Source organism: Parasteatoda tepidariorum, chromosome 7, assembly GCF_982258835.1.
Source record: "Parasteatoda tepidariorum strain Cologne lab strain chromosome 7, Ptep-v5.0, whole genome shotgun sequence".
In the NCBI taxonomy this organism is placed as follows: Eukaryota; Metazoa; Arthropoda; class Arachnida; order Araneae; family Theridiidae; genus Parasteatoda; species Parasteatoda tepidariorum.
Window position 1 is genome coordinate 103,065,711 of NC_141761.1, and position 15,679 is coordinate 103,081,389.

The window sequence follows — 15,679 nt, forward strand, 5'->3', positions numbered from 1 at the left end:
TGAATTTTTCCACTATAAAATTTCCACTTAATGCAAAATTGTTTTGATTTCGATATTTTGTAGAAATTTTTTTTTTCAGTGTTTGAAACTTCGTGGCTTACTCTAGGTATGTCTAAACTCACTTTTGCAAATTATAAATTTTTAAATTACTTAAGTGGGTGAAAGAAAATTTGCAGCGAAGAATTTATCTTAAACTGGCGAGCTTCTTAGAGGTTTCAAGATAAAACGAAATGTTCGATTGATTATAGGCAAATAATTTAGACAAATATTCATAATTATGTGAAATATCACTCGAATAATTATAAAGATAAAATTATAATCAAAGCAAAATGTTGCAAAGTTGAATAAAAAGATTATGCAAATGTAATATTAATTCTTCCCTAGGATTTGGTAATCATTTTAGCTAGAGTCGAGCATCTCAAAACCTAACTTCTCAGCTTTCCCCCCCCCCCCTATAATTGTCTCTGAACAGCCGACACAATTTTTTGGTTTAAGACTACTAATGTTCAACTCCATAATCTTGTAATTTTGAACTCAATCCAGAAGACAAGGGAACTCCAAGATCAAGTATTGGGAGAAATTTGCGTTCTTGGAGGACTTTATTTGATGGCATTAACCCGCATTTGCACAAACATGATTCGTCTATATGACCGACATAGGGACTCTGACCCATGATGATCCATCTACCACTAAGGATATTTTACGTCAGTGTGGTCGGTGCGAGCCGGATGCGGAAATTGCATCGACCAGCTATGGCTGGGATTCGAACCCGGTTCACTTCAATGGAAGGCGAATGCTCTATCCCCGAACCACCACGGCTCAACAGTTCTGGTTTTGAGAAAAGTTACTTAATCGATTTAAAAAGAAAAATGTTTTGATTCTCGTCTCCTTGAAAATACTTTTAACACAATTTCTTACCCCCGACCTAGTTAAGAATTTTGAAAATGTTGAATTTTATTAAAAGTTATATCATTATGATTGATCTTAAATGTATAGCGAATTGGTTTTAAATTTTATTAATTTTAAGTGTTACCAAAGAAAATTTAAAAAAATTTCGCAGGAAAGACATTTTTAAGTATCTGCTGGGGAAGAAAGAAAAGTAATTATTCATGATCAATTTCACGAGTAAATTATAGTTTTTAGTCTTTGATGCATAAATAAAAATTTGGAAAAAAAAAAACACCCAGTCACAAATTAAATAAGTAAACTTGATGTTAGGTTAATCTGACACATGTTTAGAATTAAAAATATTTTGACTCAAACGAAAAACTCCTAAAATTCCACGTGTTTTTTTCGCACAAAAACCGAAGGAAGATTTTAAAAATCATCAGCACACAAATGAATAAGAAAATAAGTGCAGAATGCTTCGTTCAAATCAAATTTATAGTGAAAATATTATTTTTAAATAACTTCAGAAACAATTTCTAGTACAGTATACTCTCGATATCTCAAAGTTGAAGGGTCGCTAAAAAAATTTCCAGATAGCGAGTTTTCGAGATAACAAATTCAGAACTAAATATGTTCTAAAAAGTAGAAAAATATATTTTAAAATATTACTCTAAAAAGTAAATTCATGAAACATAAGAATAACAACTATTAAATATGTATGTAATGATAGTTGACTATAAGCCTAAATACAACAATGATAATTTTATTTTTAAAAGTAAGACTAAAATAATTATGCATTAAATAGAAAAGAATTGGTTTACAAGGAACTTACGCAGTGATTTTTACGAAAAAAATTAATTTTCTATTTTGAAAAATATCCTTCGACATAGGAATTCAAATTAACATTAGGTGGATATGTAATGCCAAGGGGAGAAATATTTTTTTGTTATTGACATAACAAGGTTTTCGAAATATCGAAGTTCGAGAAATCGAGAGTATACTGTAACGGCAAATATTTTTTACCGATGTAATGGTCTTTTCTTTTTGGTAGTTTACACCAGTGCATTCATCCGACCCTTTTATCGGAACATATTTCTGGAATGCAAATAGGTATGGTACCCATTGTCTTTTAATATTCAACACACATCAACAATAAAAGGTTGGTTTTGTTGACAAGACAGCGGGTGCGATGAAAATCTCTGTTGACATACTTAAAGGAACAACAAAGCTTCCCTGCTATACGAAGCGAATCTTTTCTCTTTTATGCTCATATTTCTTTCTTAGATGCTCTACCTTGCGCAACACAGAAGATGGGGACGAGGACATTGAAAACTAATACGTCTTTTAACACAGAAAAAGTTAATGTGCTGTATAAGGCAATATGGGACAAAAATTAGTTTACGCACGATAACTGATGAAATAATTTTGAGTAGTTACACTGAAACATACCGTTTTCTCAGTTCATCAGTGAGTCGAATTAAATAATAAGTAAGTTAGAAATATGTATGATTAGTATTATAAAAATAATTAGAATATAAATTAGTATTATTAGAATATAAATTAGAAGAATCTATGATAGCTGATAAGCTATGTCTGAATATTGATCCTTGTTTTGATCTCAACGTATTTATTTCAAAACTTTTTCCCCTAAATTTATTCCTATTATTAAGTCCATATGTTTTGTTGAGAATTGAATTTAGTGGAATAAATTCAATAGAAAATAAGGTATCAATAAATTTTTAAATATACTTTTATATTTTAAAGTTTTATGAAAAATTTAATATTTATTACTATTTAAATTTTATTTGATTACATTTATTATAAAACTACTCATCTATCACTTTATTTTAAAATTTTCGCTAGGGACAGCTTTTTACCGATATTTTCACGTCAAATAAAACCAATCAATTCATACACGCGAATAAATAAATATTTTTGAATGATTAAAAAAAAATCTATGCTTCATAAAGGTTCAAAGTAAAAGAAACTAAATTAATTTAAATACCGGTTACCCTTTAACAAATGTGGTAAACACAACAACCGTAACTGCTACTAAAAACCTGAAAAATTTATTGAAAAAGTAAAAGCCACCAAGGATATGCTGTGAATGAAATATAAATACGTCAAAAAGACTCCGCATAACCTCTTAAGAAAATGCAAGGCAGTAACCTTTTTCCGCATGCCACACTATATTATTGGATTATTTTTTTAAAGCTAATTTTCAATACGTAATCAAGATTAAAATATGAAATCAGGAATTAAAAAAAAAACAAGGAGTTGCTACTCTTGACCTCTGATCGAGTTCGAATTCGCAGAACCAGTCCACTTTCAAGTCCGAAATAATTGATGATTCGATTGCAAATTTATTTGTAACGTATAAATTGTAAACATTTTGTGAAACTAGTAATTTTATCGAAATAGAGGCTAACTGGTATAAAAGAAAATTAATTTTTAATGTAAATTTTTTGCACTTAAGAGATTTTTTTTTTGTTATTTTTTTTACACTGAAGTTTCCGGAAAACGTGACCTTAAAGGGCATTGAATATAGTCGAACTGTAAAATAATGGGACAGAATTTCGAATACATGCTATAAGCAGACCTAAGCGACAGGTCATTCACTGCAAGCACTCAAAAACACTTTTCTAGTTTTTTATATTTTTCTTTTTATAACCAACCGATCCAACTCTGAGTTTATAGCTATCAATGTAAAAATCCGCAGCCTTTTTGTTTTAAGCCTTACCCAGAAGATAAGAAAATCCTGTACCAAGCACTGGGACAAACTAGCCTTCCTAGAGTACTTTTCGATGGAACTAACCAGCATTTGCGTTACATGACGGGGAAAACCACCAAAATCGTCCAGGGTTAGCATGCATATATATATATATATATATATATATATATATATATATATATATATAGCTCAAAGAGTTCGTATCAATCACCACCGCTGGGATACGAACCTCACCTCATTGGTAGACGAACACTTTATAACTTCTCGATTGATAACAGTTTGTGGGTGATTCTTTCCAATATTAAATATAACAAATTGCAATAAAAAAAAATTGCCAGCCACTTTTGTTTTGTTGAAAATACACCCATGTGCATTTCATTTCATTATTATTTTTTTTTGATTAAATATAGAAATATTATGAATGTGCTATAATATTTTGAAAAGCTTTATTTCATGATTGCTTCTTAAAATTTTTCTTTATTTTAAGAAATGAACCTTGTAACGTTCCTTCGTACTTCGTAGAAACGTTACCAGTCACAGTAGTTCGACGTACTTCGAGAAACGTCTTACATTATCAATATTAACTGCATTTGAAATCGTTAAAAATTTTCCACTTTAGAAAAACTGGCCACTGATTAATAGCAAGATTTGCCCTTCACAGCCTGTGATTCATCCCCATTAGTGGTCCGAAAATAATATTGAGGCATGCTCATAATTTAAATCAAAGGGCAGATGATAGCAGTAATCACCCGGCCTCCGTGACACGCTCCCCCAACCATGCGCGGATATCTTTCTAAATTGACTACTTATGTAAATAAATCACAAATAGTTGTCTCATAAGTAGTCAATTTACACTGTTACTGTCAATTACCGAGCTGTTGAGCCGTGATGGCTCAGGGGATAGTGCGATCGCCTTCCACTGAGATGAACCGGGTTCGAATCCCAGAGATGGCTGGTCGATACGAATTCCGCATCCGGCTCGCACCGACCAGATCCAGAAGTTCCCTTGTCTTCTAGATTAAGTTAAAAATTACAAGGCTAAGGAGTTGAAAATTAGTAGTTGTAAACCCAAAAAAATTGGGTCGGCTGTTCAACGACGGTTATGAAATATAAAAATAAAATTACTGTGCTGTTAAAATTTGGATTAACATTAGAACTGTTACAAATAATAAAATATCAAATAAAATAAATGCTTCTCACGGAAAAAAATGCTGTCACAACTTAAAGCAGATGGAAAACCTTGCTCTTCCCAGAGATGAAAATAATTTACAGAGTATCTGAGTGAATCAAAGAAGAATCTTTTGGGGTTTGGAAGAAGATAAATACAGTAGTGAGTTTACGCATGACTGCTAAATATTAGGAGGTATTAATTCAATTATGGAAGGGGAAGGAGGAAAGTGAACACTTCCGGGTTTTTCCCCGTCATTTAATTTCATTCGAGAAAAATTTTCCTTCTCACGTAGTTATTTTCGAACATAATTTATAAATATTTCAGAAAATAATTTATAAATATAAACTTGATTTTAACAATGAGATAAACATAAACCCCCTCCCCCCGGTTTGTAATAATCAATGATTAGAGGAATCAACCGCTTTGATTGTGATTTAATTTTCAAGAAGAATATAAACTTGATTTTAAAAATGCGATATACATTGTCCGCCGGTTTATAATAATCAATGATTAGGGAAATCAACCGCTCTTATATTGTGATTCTAATTTCGAAGAAGAAAATAAACTATTTCAAAAATGAATATACAATGCCCATCAGTTTGTAACTGTCGGTGATTAGGGAAATCAGCTGCTCCTATTGTAATATAATTTCCAAGAAGAATAAACTTGATCTTGAAAATGCGATATGCAGTACCCCCCGGTTTATAATAATTAATGATTAAGGGAATCAGCCACTCTTATTGCGATTTAATTTCTAATAAGAATATAAACTTTATTTTAAAAATGGATATACAATGCCCGCCAGTTTGTAATAATCAAAATCAACGATTAGGGAAATCAGCCGCTCTTATTGTGATTCTAATTTTCAAGAAGAATATAATTTGATTTTAAAAATGATTATACAGTGCCACCGGTTTGTAATAATCAATGAATAGGGGAATCAGCCACTCTTATTGCGATTTAATTTATAATAAGAATATAAACTTTATTTTAAAAATGGATTTACAATGCCCGCCAGTTTGTAATAATCAAAATCAATGATTAGGGAAATCAGCCGCTCTTATTGTGATTCTAATTTTCAAGAAGAATATAATTTGATTTTAAAAATTATTATACAGTTCCACCGGTTTGTAATAATCAATGAATAGGGGAATCAGCCACTCTTATTGCGATTTAATTTCTAATAAGAATATAAACTTTATTTTAAAAATGGATTTAGAATGCCCGCCAGTTTGTAATAATCAAAATCAATGATTAGGGAAATCAGCCGCTCTTATTGTGATTCTAATTTTCAAGAAGAATATAATTTGATTTTAAAAATGATTATACAGTGCCACCGGTTTGTAATAATCAATGAATAGGGCAATCAGCCACTCTTATTGCGATTTAATTTCTAATAAGAATATAAACTTTATTTTAAAAATGGATTTACAATGCCCGCCAGTTTGTAATAATCAAAATCAATGATTTGGGAAATCAGCCGCTCTTATTGTGATTCTAATTTTCAAGAAGAATATAATTTGATTTTAAAAATGATTATACAGTGCCACCGGTTTGTAATAATCAATGAATAGGGGAATCAGCCACTCTTATTGCGATTTAATTTCTAATAAGAATATAAACTTTATTTTAAAAATGGATTTACAATGCCCGCCAGTTTGTAATAATCAAAATCAATGATTAGGGAAATCAGCCGCTCTTATTGTGATTCTAATTTTCAAGAAGAATATAAAATGATTTTAAAAATGATTATACAGTGCCACCGGTTTGTAATAATCAATGATTAAGGGAATCAGCCACTCTTTTGTGATTTTAATTTCCAAGAAGGAAAAAAACCTTATTTTAAAAATGCGATATACAAAGCTCGCCGGTTTGTAATAATCAATGATTAGGGGAATCAGATGCTCTTGTTGTGTTCTAATTTTCAGAAACGGAATCTTTTATACAAGATAGCATTAAAGTTTTTTTCAGGGTTGGGAGAGCTTGGTTGCTAGGACGTTGGGCTCCTGTTCGTGAGTTCGAATGCCCCCCCCTCTCGGTGACTGGTTCACGTTAAATCTATCGAGGTTTGAAAATCCTTCAAGTTCCCATAACAAATCAATACCTGTGGGAGTACAGAATTGGAGATGGATGGTTCTCTGGTTCAGATCAAAATCACGATCTGCGACTGAAATAATGAAGTATGATTGAGTCCTACCTGTGAAACGGGCTGTGACGCGAGTGTGGCTGAAGTCGTATTCTTGGTCATAGATGGCGCAACTCAAAAAACAAGAAACGCACCCTTAACCTTAAAAATTCGTTAGATTTCAAATAGGCTTGCTGATATTGGCAAATGGCATAAGTAAGCACAACAACAAAATTTTTTTCAATTATCTGACTCATGATCCAGTTATCAATTCAACTATTGAAACTTACTAAACGAAGAGATAGAGTCTGAGTTTAAAGGTCAAAAAAGCCAAAAGAAAATTTTTTTATGTCTTTTCAAATAAAATATACCTTCTCAGGTATCTAATTTTACATTTATTATTTTTTCTCTCATTCATTTTAATGAAGAATTATTCTTATTAACTCTTTAAAAATACTGATTTTTTTCCTCTCCTAAATATCAAAAGTCAAACAAAATATGGCAGAAATACTTAACTTAAAATCACGCATTGCGGAAACGTTATCCTACAATATTCTTTTTTTTTTCTTTCAGCATTTTGATATTTTGGGTTATTCTTAATGGTTCGTACTAGGCAGGGTTAGAAAAAAAATGTAGAACCAGGTTTTTTATTTTATTTAAACCAAGACTTTTTTAGTTTATTTAAAACAAAAGGTTAAATAACATTTTTCGTCCAAAATTAAGAGTTTATCCTGCAATACTTTTTTGCAGTTTAATATTTTGGTTTATTCTTCATGGTTTATTCCAGGCATAGTTATTTTATAATCGTCGTTTGAACAGCCGACCCAATTTTGGATTCACGACAACTAATGGTCAACTCAGTAGCCTTCTAATTTTGAACTCAATCTAGAAGACAAGGAACTACCGGATAAGTATAGGGAGATATTTGCCTTCGTGGTGGACTTTTTTGATGGAGCTAACCCCGCATGGAGTGAAAAACCACGAAAACCGTCTATGGTTAGCCCGACGGCAAGAAGACACCATCCCGTTATCCGTCTACCACTGAAGATATTTTATGTCAGCACTTATCGGTGCGAGCCGGGTGCGGAATTCGTATCGATCGCTGGGATTCGAACCCGGTTCACCTCATTGGGAGGCGAACGCCTTATCCCCTGAGCTACCACAGCTCCTCTAGGCATAGTTAGGAAAAAAATAGGTTTTTTGATTTAAACAGAGACTTTTTTTAGTTTATTTAAAACAAAAGTGTTTATTTAAAACAAATTATTTATGTTTATTTAATTTTTAGTTTATTTAAAACAAATTATTTATTACTTCACAACCCTGCTTGACATGCAAATAAACATTTAATATCTTAACGTTATTTTAGTAGTCCATTTAACTTTCTCCTTTGATTGTCCATATAAAAATGTCGTATTTTAGCATAATTCACACTAATATAATCATTTAGCAAGGAGCATTAATATCAATTAACTCATAAACTTACTTATTGAATCAATAGAAACTTTAATATAAAGGAGCATGAGATTTACAAGGCAATTTATTTTACAATTTAAAAATATTTAAAATTAATAGAATGATGAAAAGAAATAAAAAAGATAAATGGTCAGCTAAAATACGTATAGAATATAGCATATAGAATAAAGATGTGCATATAGAACAGTAAAGTTGTGTTTTAGTACTAATGGCTTGAAAAATAAAAAATAAATTACTTTTTGGTCTTTTTTAAAAAAAAAAAAATTTCTTGTTGACATATGGCAGCATTAAATAAATTAGTGAAAATGCTTTAAAACATTTGTAAATGAATAAATATTTTTTCTTGAAGTTTTTTTTAAGTATCTTTCGATATTAAAAAATCGTGAGGGCCGAACATTTTAATCTTAAGACTCAGAAAACAAAAGCGCTTAACAGAAGTAGCAGATCTCTAATTTTTTATACCCTATAGATTTTATATTTTTTATTCTTAATAACTGAACCAAACGTTTTTCCTAAGTAGTAAGAAAGTTTTTGAAAATTTTACCACGGGTCCTAGCTCTAAACCTATTTTCAATAAACGGGCCCACTTCGGGCTTAAACTAAGCCCATCTTATCTCCAGTTTGTATGCTCTCTTCATCTCTGGGATAAGTGGACCACAACCATAATGCTAAAAATATAGCTCCAACCCCAATTTTTTTACTGTTAGAATAGAGTTTCAACGAGAAAAGTAGATATTGCTATAAAAGTAGATGTCGGAAATCTGTAGCAGTATTTTCATTCGAAGTTTGATTGTATGGAGATTTATATTAGCGACTTAATTGGATTCTACTTTAAAATTTCGAAAATATGTCGCAGTATTTTGATTCGACGTTTAATTGGATGGAGATTTAAATTGGTGACTTAATTGGATTCCATTTTAAAGTTTCGAAAATCTGTAGCAGTATTTTGATTAGAAATTTAATTGGATGGCGATTTATATTAGTTACTGGATTCTATTCTAAAATTTCGAAAATCTGTCGCAGTATTTTGATGCGAAGTTTAATTGGAGGGAGATTTAAATTAGTGACTTAATTGGATTTCAATGATGTTCTGTTACATTCATTTCAGTGACTCGTCAACTTGATGTCTATTTGTGGAAAGTATCGGTGCATTTGAAATTGAATATGGATGCATTAAAACTCTAAAAAAAAAAAAGAAGAAATCTCCATTGAAACATCTGTTCATAATTTTTTTTTAACAATTTACCTATATTTTGTAAATTTGTGGATAATGGGTACTGATTTTGAAATTTTGTGAAAAATCTACTCATAATTTTTTAAATCTAAAAATAGTGAAAAATGGGAGTCTTTATGCCAGGGATATCATTTGATATTATCTGAAAACACACACGCACAAAAATTAATAAATAAATAGCATACCATTACAGAAAAACCATGTCTTTCAGGAAGTTATTTTTAAATTATGAATTAAAGACGTCACAGTCTCAGTTATTAAAATGAAAGCAGGTTTTTTTAGGTAAAATAGTTCGTACAAGGCCCATTTTAACAAGAAAAATTTTAAAATAATCCCTGTGTGCGTAAGCAAAGCAAAAGCAACAGAAAAAGAAAAAGTTTAACCATAAGAACATTTGAAACACCTTTACAAATATTCAACAGATATACAATTAAAAAATCAATATAAATACTTGTTTTCTAAAGAAAAATCACCCAGCTGTCACAGCAAAAACAGAGGCTAGTTATTTCAGGATTAGTTTATAAAGTGATTTTTGTTTTTTCTCCTCATCATCTCGAACATCTTTTTATTCTAGAACATGCTGATCATCTACTCTTTTTTTCAAGAAGATAGAAATCTTCACTTGTAATTACAGCATTCCATATTTAGCAATCGGATTAGAAGATCTCATTATTTAGTTACAAACAGAGTGTGTCTTTATTGAGTAACAATTCATCCGCGCCACACGATGCGATATTACGATAACAAATCCCTTACATAAAAATTATTGTTGTGAGAAACCTCCGCTCTACTGATTTCAGAGAGGAAATGGGAAGACATTTTCTTAATCTTCATGGGTTTGAAACGAAATAATATCCAAAATAATACGAGATGTCATTTTACCGAAATAAAGCTATGATTAAAATTAAAAGAAAAAAAATGCGTTTGAGCTTATAGGAAAAACATGTTAACACTGTCCAAATCTAGCTCTTTTCTTTAAAGAACTGGCATTTTTCTCAAACTTCCTTTTCCTATTATAAATTTCTACGATTATCATCATGATTATCATCATTATCATCGATTATCATCATCGATTATCATCATGATTATCATCATTAAATCATATCATCATTCTGTTTTCCAGAGGCTCCGTCGCCGTATGAAATGATGCTTTTTTTTGCGAAGACTATTCTATTTTCATCACCGTTGTTAGTTTACAACAGTTACTCACGACTGTTAGGTCAAGTTTAGCCTATCCATGGCACATTATTATTTGAGACCTACCATAGATGTAGGCCTAGAGCCTATCTATAGGCAGGGCACAGGGCCCATGTCCAAGAGGTCGTGGTTTCGATCTCTGTCTGTAAATGGTGACCCCGTGTTGTAAATGGTGACGTGGTGCACGTTAAATCTGTCGAGTTACAAAGTCCCCATGTTCCCATAACAAATCATACCTCTGGGGGTACTGATCCAGGAGTTTCCTTGTCTTCTGGATTGGTTCAAAATTACAAGGCTACGGAGTTGAACATTAGTAGTCGTAAGCCCAAAATTGGGTCGGCTGTTCAACGACGGTTTATAAAATGATAAAATAATTATTATTTCCTTTACTTATCGGTTTTTTACTAAAATAAAGACGAGAAAAAAATTTAATGAAAATATATATATATATATCTATATATATTTATATGTAATTTTCCTATAGGAAAAACACTTTTGAAATCTAGCGCCTTTTTTAAAGTAACTTCTCCAACTTCTTTTTATTTATAAATTTTTATGCTTATCTTCATAATATAATAAATATAATCATCATCTTCACTACTTATTATTAGGGATTCTCATTATTATCTTCAATACCTATAACTAGATATTCTCATTATTATCTTCGTTATTTATAATTTCAGATTCACGTTAGTATCTTCACTCCTTATTATTAGGGATTCTCGTTATCATCTAATTACTTATTATTAGATAAGATTTAACAATGAAATGTCATAAAACTTGTTCCGCTGGCGAGAAATTTATTAAGATTGGCTCATTTGATGCATGTAAGACAGGGGTGTCCAACTCAAAACCAGACTTGGGCCAAATAAACAATGCTTAACTTTAGTTGGGCGGCAAAAAAAAAAAAAATTCAATGTTCATAGAAATAAATATTTTTATTTTGAATAGTAACTTGTAATAAACATATATAAAATTAAATTATTGTTTGATACTTGACATCTCTTTTCTGCTACTATCTTTCCTATTTCGGGAGAAATTTTATTGGCCGAGACTACTTTCAAAATTGACCCAACGATAGCATTATTAATACGGTTTCGGACAGGAGATTTATTTCCATTCATAACAGAAAATAATTGCTTGCACTGATAAATACTTCCAAACATGGAAATAATTTCATATGCGAATTTTCAAACCTTGCCGGTAAATATTTGTAAAATTCAGGCACACCCACTTCAATGAATTTTGCCTTCAAATTTGAGTCGCACTGCATCTCTACCACTTCGATTTGCATATTACTGGGTACTGAGTCTATATTTATTGAGAAAATCGAAGAAAACAAACAAAATTTGTCTTCCAAAGAATTAAAATTTTTAAACGTTATTTCAAATTCTGCTTTAAGATTTGAAATTTTTTCTGCGTATTTTTGATACGATGGAATGGCAGGTGCCGCAAACCAATTATAATTTTACATTTTCGCTCATACAATTTAAAATGATTCGTATAGTTTATAAATAAAGTATATTTTAATTTCATATGCTAGTTTCCTTTCTAATTCACATTTCTATTTTATTTTTACTCTGCGTCGGATATATTGACTGGGCCGCAAAAATGTTCATCTCGGGCCGCGAGTTTGACACCCCTGATGTAAGAGAACAGATTTAATTTTTTTCTAGTATTAAGTGATATTTAAAAAAAACGTTACGTTCAAATGTTTACATGTAATACATGATACGGTCTTTAAAACGGTGATTTCCAGTGAAAAAGGCGTTTATAAACTGTAAAGGTAAATTTATTTAGTAGATTTAAGCGTATTAATTTCCGTACTTAAAATATCATCTGTATTAATTATTAAATTTAACATCTTTTTTCCCCGAACCATTACAATTACATCTTAGTAGGCGAAAATCCAATCATTAAATCGTAAGTTAATCAGAGTACAATTATTGCAAAGTGCAAATATTTTTAATGTGATTCTTTGTCCAGTACTTAGGTAAGTAAGCTATCGCACATCCCAAAATAAGCTTCCTTTTGTCCTGAAATATCTTAAAACTTTAGCGGGACGTGGATTACTTTTCAGAATTTCACTTAATGTTTGTAGTGTGAGCTGCTATAACGAATGGTTTATTTTTGGCCAATTCAGTGAGCAAAATATGTAATATAAAACTGATTAAGTTTATACGTAGCGGTAACGAACAATGCATAAAGATTTAACACTTTAAAATTAGATAAAAAGAAAAAAAATCATAGTGGGTAGCCAGATTCTTCAACAAAAATAAGCACCTTCTAAGTACTTTTTAAGCATTCAAAAATTATTTTTAATGAATATATATACTGTCCAAAAAAAGCCAGATTCTTCAACAAATAAACACCTTCTAAGTACTTTTTAGGCATTCAAAAATCACTTTTAATCACTATCCAAAAAACAAAACAAAAAATCATAATTAGGATCTGTGCAGTAATAAAAAATTTTTTTCTCCATCGTTTAAAGTTCTTAATTAAGCATTAACTTAACTCAAACACATTTTCAAAAACTTTACATAATCATGATAAAATAATCAGTTTCTGATAAATATTGCAGAGAAAATGGTGAAAATCATGCATTTTTTTATAATTTATGACCACAATCGACACGGTAAGAAAAAAATCTCGTTTCAAGTTAAGCACTTTTTAAAAACCCCGAAAAAAGCACCTTTAAGTGCTTTTAAAAAACGTTAATCAAAAATAAGCGATGTCATCAAAATAAGCACCTATAATCACTTTTTAATAATGATACGCACCCCTGTCAATGAAATAAACTAAAAAATCCATCAATCTTCAGAAACTAGCGTTTTGTATAGCTTTTTCACGCCTGGAAAATTTTAAAGGCCTCAATTACGAAAATATTACAGCATGTAAATTTTAACACTGTTTTGATATTTAATACCTAGCCAATTATCAAAAAAAAAAAAAAAATTATTTTATCCAGAGTTGATGAGGAGAAGAAATTTTGTTGGAATTTGTGTCGAAAACTTTTTTACGACTTTTAGACAAATATTGCAATGATGTGAAGAAAAAAAATTCTCATATGAAAATTATGGCAATTATTTAAATTATTATAGCTTTTTACAAACTTAATTTATCACATTTGAACGTCATTGAGCTTATTATTGACTGAATAAATAGTTGATTTAAATAACTTATTATATTAATAAATAAATTAATAATAATTTATCTTTTGAATCATAAGTTAAAAAAAAAATTTGTTCAGCTTAGAGGAAAATTAAATTGAAAAAATATATGCAAATAAGCGTAATGTATCGATTGTAAAAGTTTCCTAATTCATGAATATTTACAAGATATTTTCTTGTAATAAGATATTTATATGTTTATGTACGAATGTGCATCTGAGATATTGATGTCAAGCACTTTTCTTATAATGATTTCACACATTTTCAATGAATGTTTATATAAAATACAAATGTTTTTTTTTTTTTAAATTTTGAACAAGTTTAAAATCAAAGTAGAGATTTTATTCTATTTTTTATTTTATAACCGTCGTTGATCAGTCAACCCAATTTTTTTGGGTTTACGACTACTAATGTTCAACTCCGTAGCCTTGAAATTTTGAATCCAATCCAGATGACAAGGGAACTCCAGGATCAGGTATTGGGAGAAATTTTACTTTTCGGGATAGACTGTTTGATGGAACTCGCATTTGCGTTACATGGAGATGAAAGCCTTCTACGGTTAACCTGACAGCAAACAGACTCTAAACCATGATCCGTCTATCACTGAGAATATTTTACGTCCGCACTGTGGTCGGTGCAAGCCGGATGCGAAATTCGTATTGAGCAGCATCGCTGGGATTCGAACCCGGTTCACCTCATTGGAAGGCGAACACTCTATCCCCTGAGCCATCGCGGCTCCAAGTCAAAATTTCTTTTCTTTTCTCTTATTTTTAATATTACCGTCATTGAACAGCAGACCCAAATTTTTGCGTTTACGACTACTGATGTTCAACTCCGTAGCCTTGTAATTTTGAACCAATCCAGAAGACAAGGAAACTTCTGGATCAGTACTCCCAGAAGTATTGATTTGTTATGGGAACCTGGAAGACTTTGCGACTCGACAGATTTAACGTGCATCAGTCACCATTTACTACACGGGGAGTCTTCGGCCGGAGGGGATCGAACCCACAACCTCTTGAACATGGGCTCAGTGACCTACCAGCCAGGCTATCCGTGCCCCCACGAAATGGATTCGAAAAAATCTGGAGTTAGAATTACAGTCTGTCATTTCGATCACCGACACTCCCTCCTCCATTATAGCGATAAGCCTCTTCTCTCGCCATCTTGGATTTTAGGTTAAATTCTTTAAATTGTTTCGTTGATATATATATATATATATATATATATATATATATATATATATATATATATATATATATATATATATATATATATATATATATATATATATATATATATATATATATATATAAAACTAGAAAATAAAGGGGTCTACTCATTAGAAAAGGAGAAATAGCGTTTGATAATTTTTAAAACTTCTATGAATATTTCCACACAACTTTAAAGCAAGAATTATGCTATTTGTAGTTTTGAGTAAGTCATTTACAACTACGCGTTTCTCAGTTTTTGGAATTTTTAAAATCTCACTTTATTACAGTTTTAACTGATGAAAACCAATTAAGATGAAAACCGATTCTTTTAGCGTTAATTGCGTAGAAAAGAAGATACTAATCTAAAAAAAGGCAACTGTATACAATTGGACTACCTTTCAAAAACTGTTGATTGCAGAATTATGTTGGCATAATTTTGTCATGAAAAATTAATAGAAAATTTCAAATGCCGCAAGCTT

The 15,679-nt window shown here is 30.8% G+C and overlaps 1 protein-coding gene across 1 annotated transcript in view; it reads right to left on the minus strand.

Annotated features, from left to right (window-relative positions):
• LOC107455850 (uncharacterized) overlaps positions 1 to 15,679 on the minus strand; it is a 65,293-nt gene that overhangs the window by 46,345 nt on the left and 3,269 nt on the right. The gene's annotated exons all lie outside the window — the stretch shown is intronic.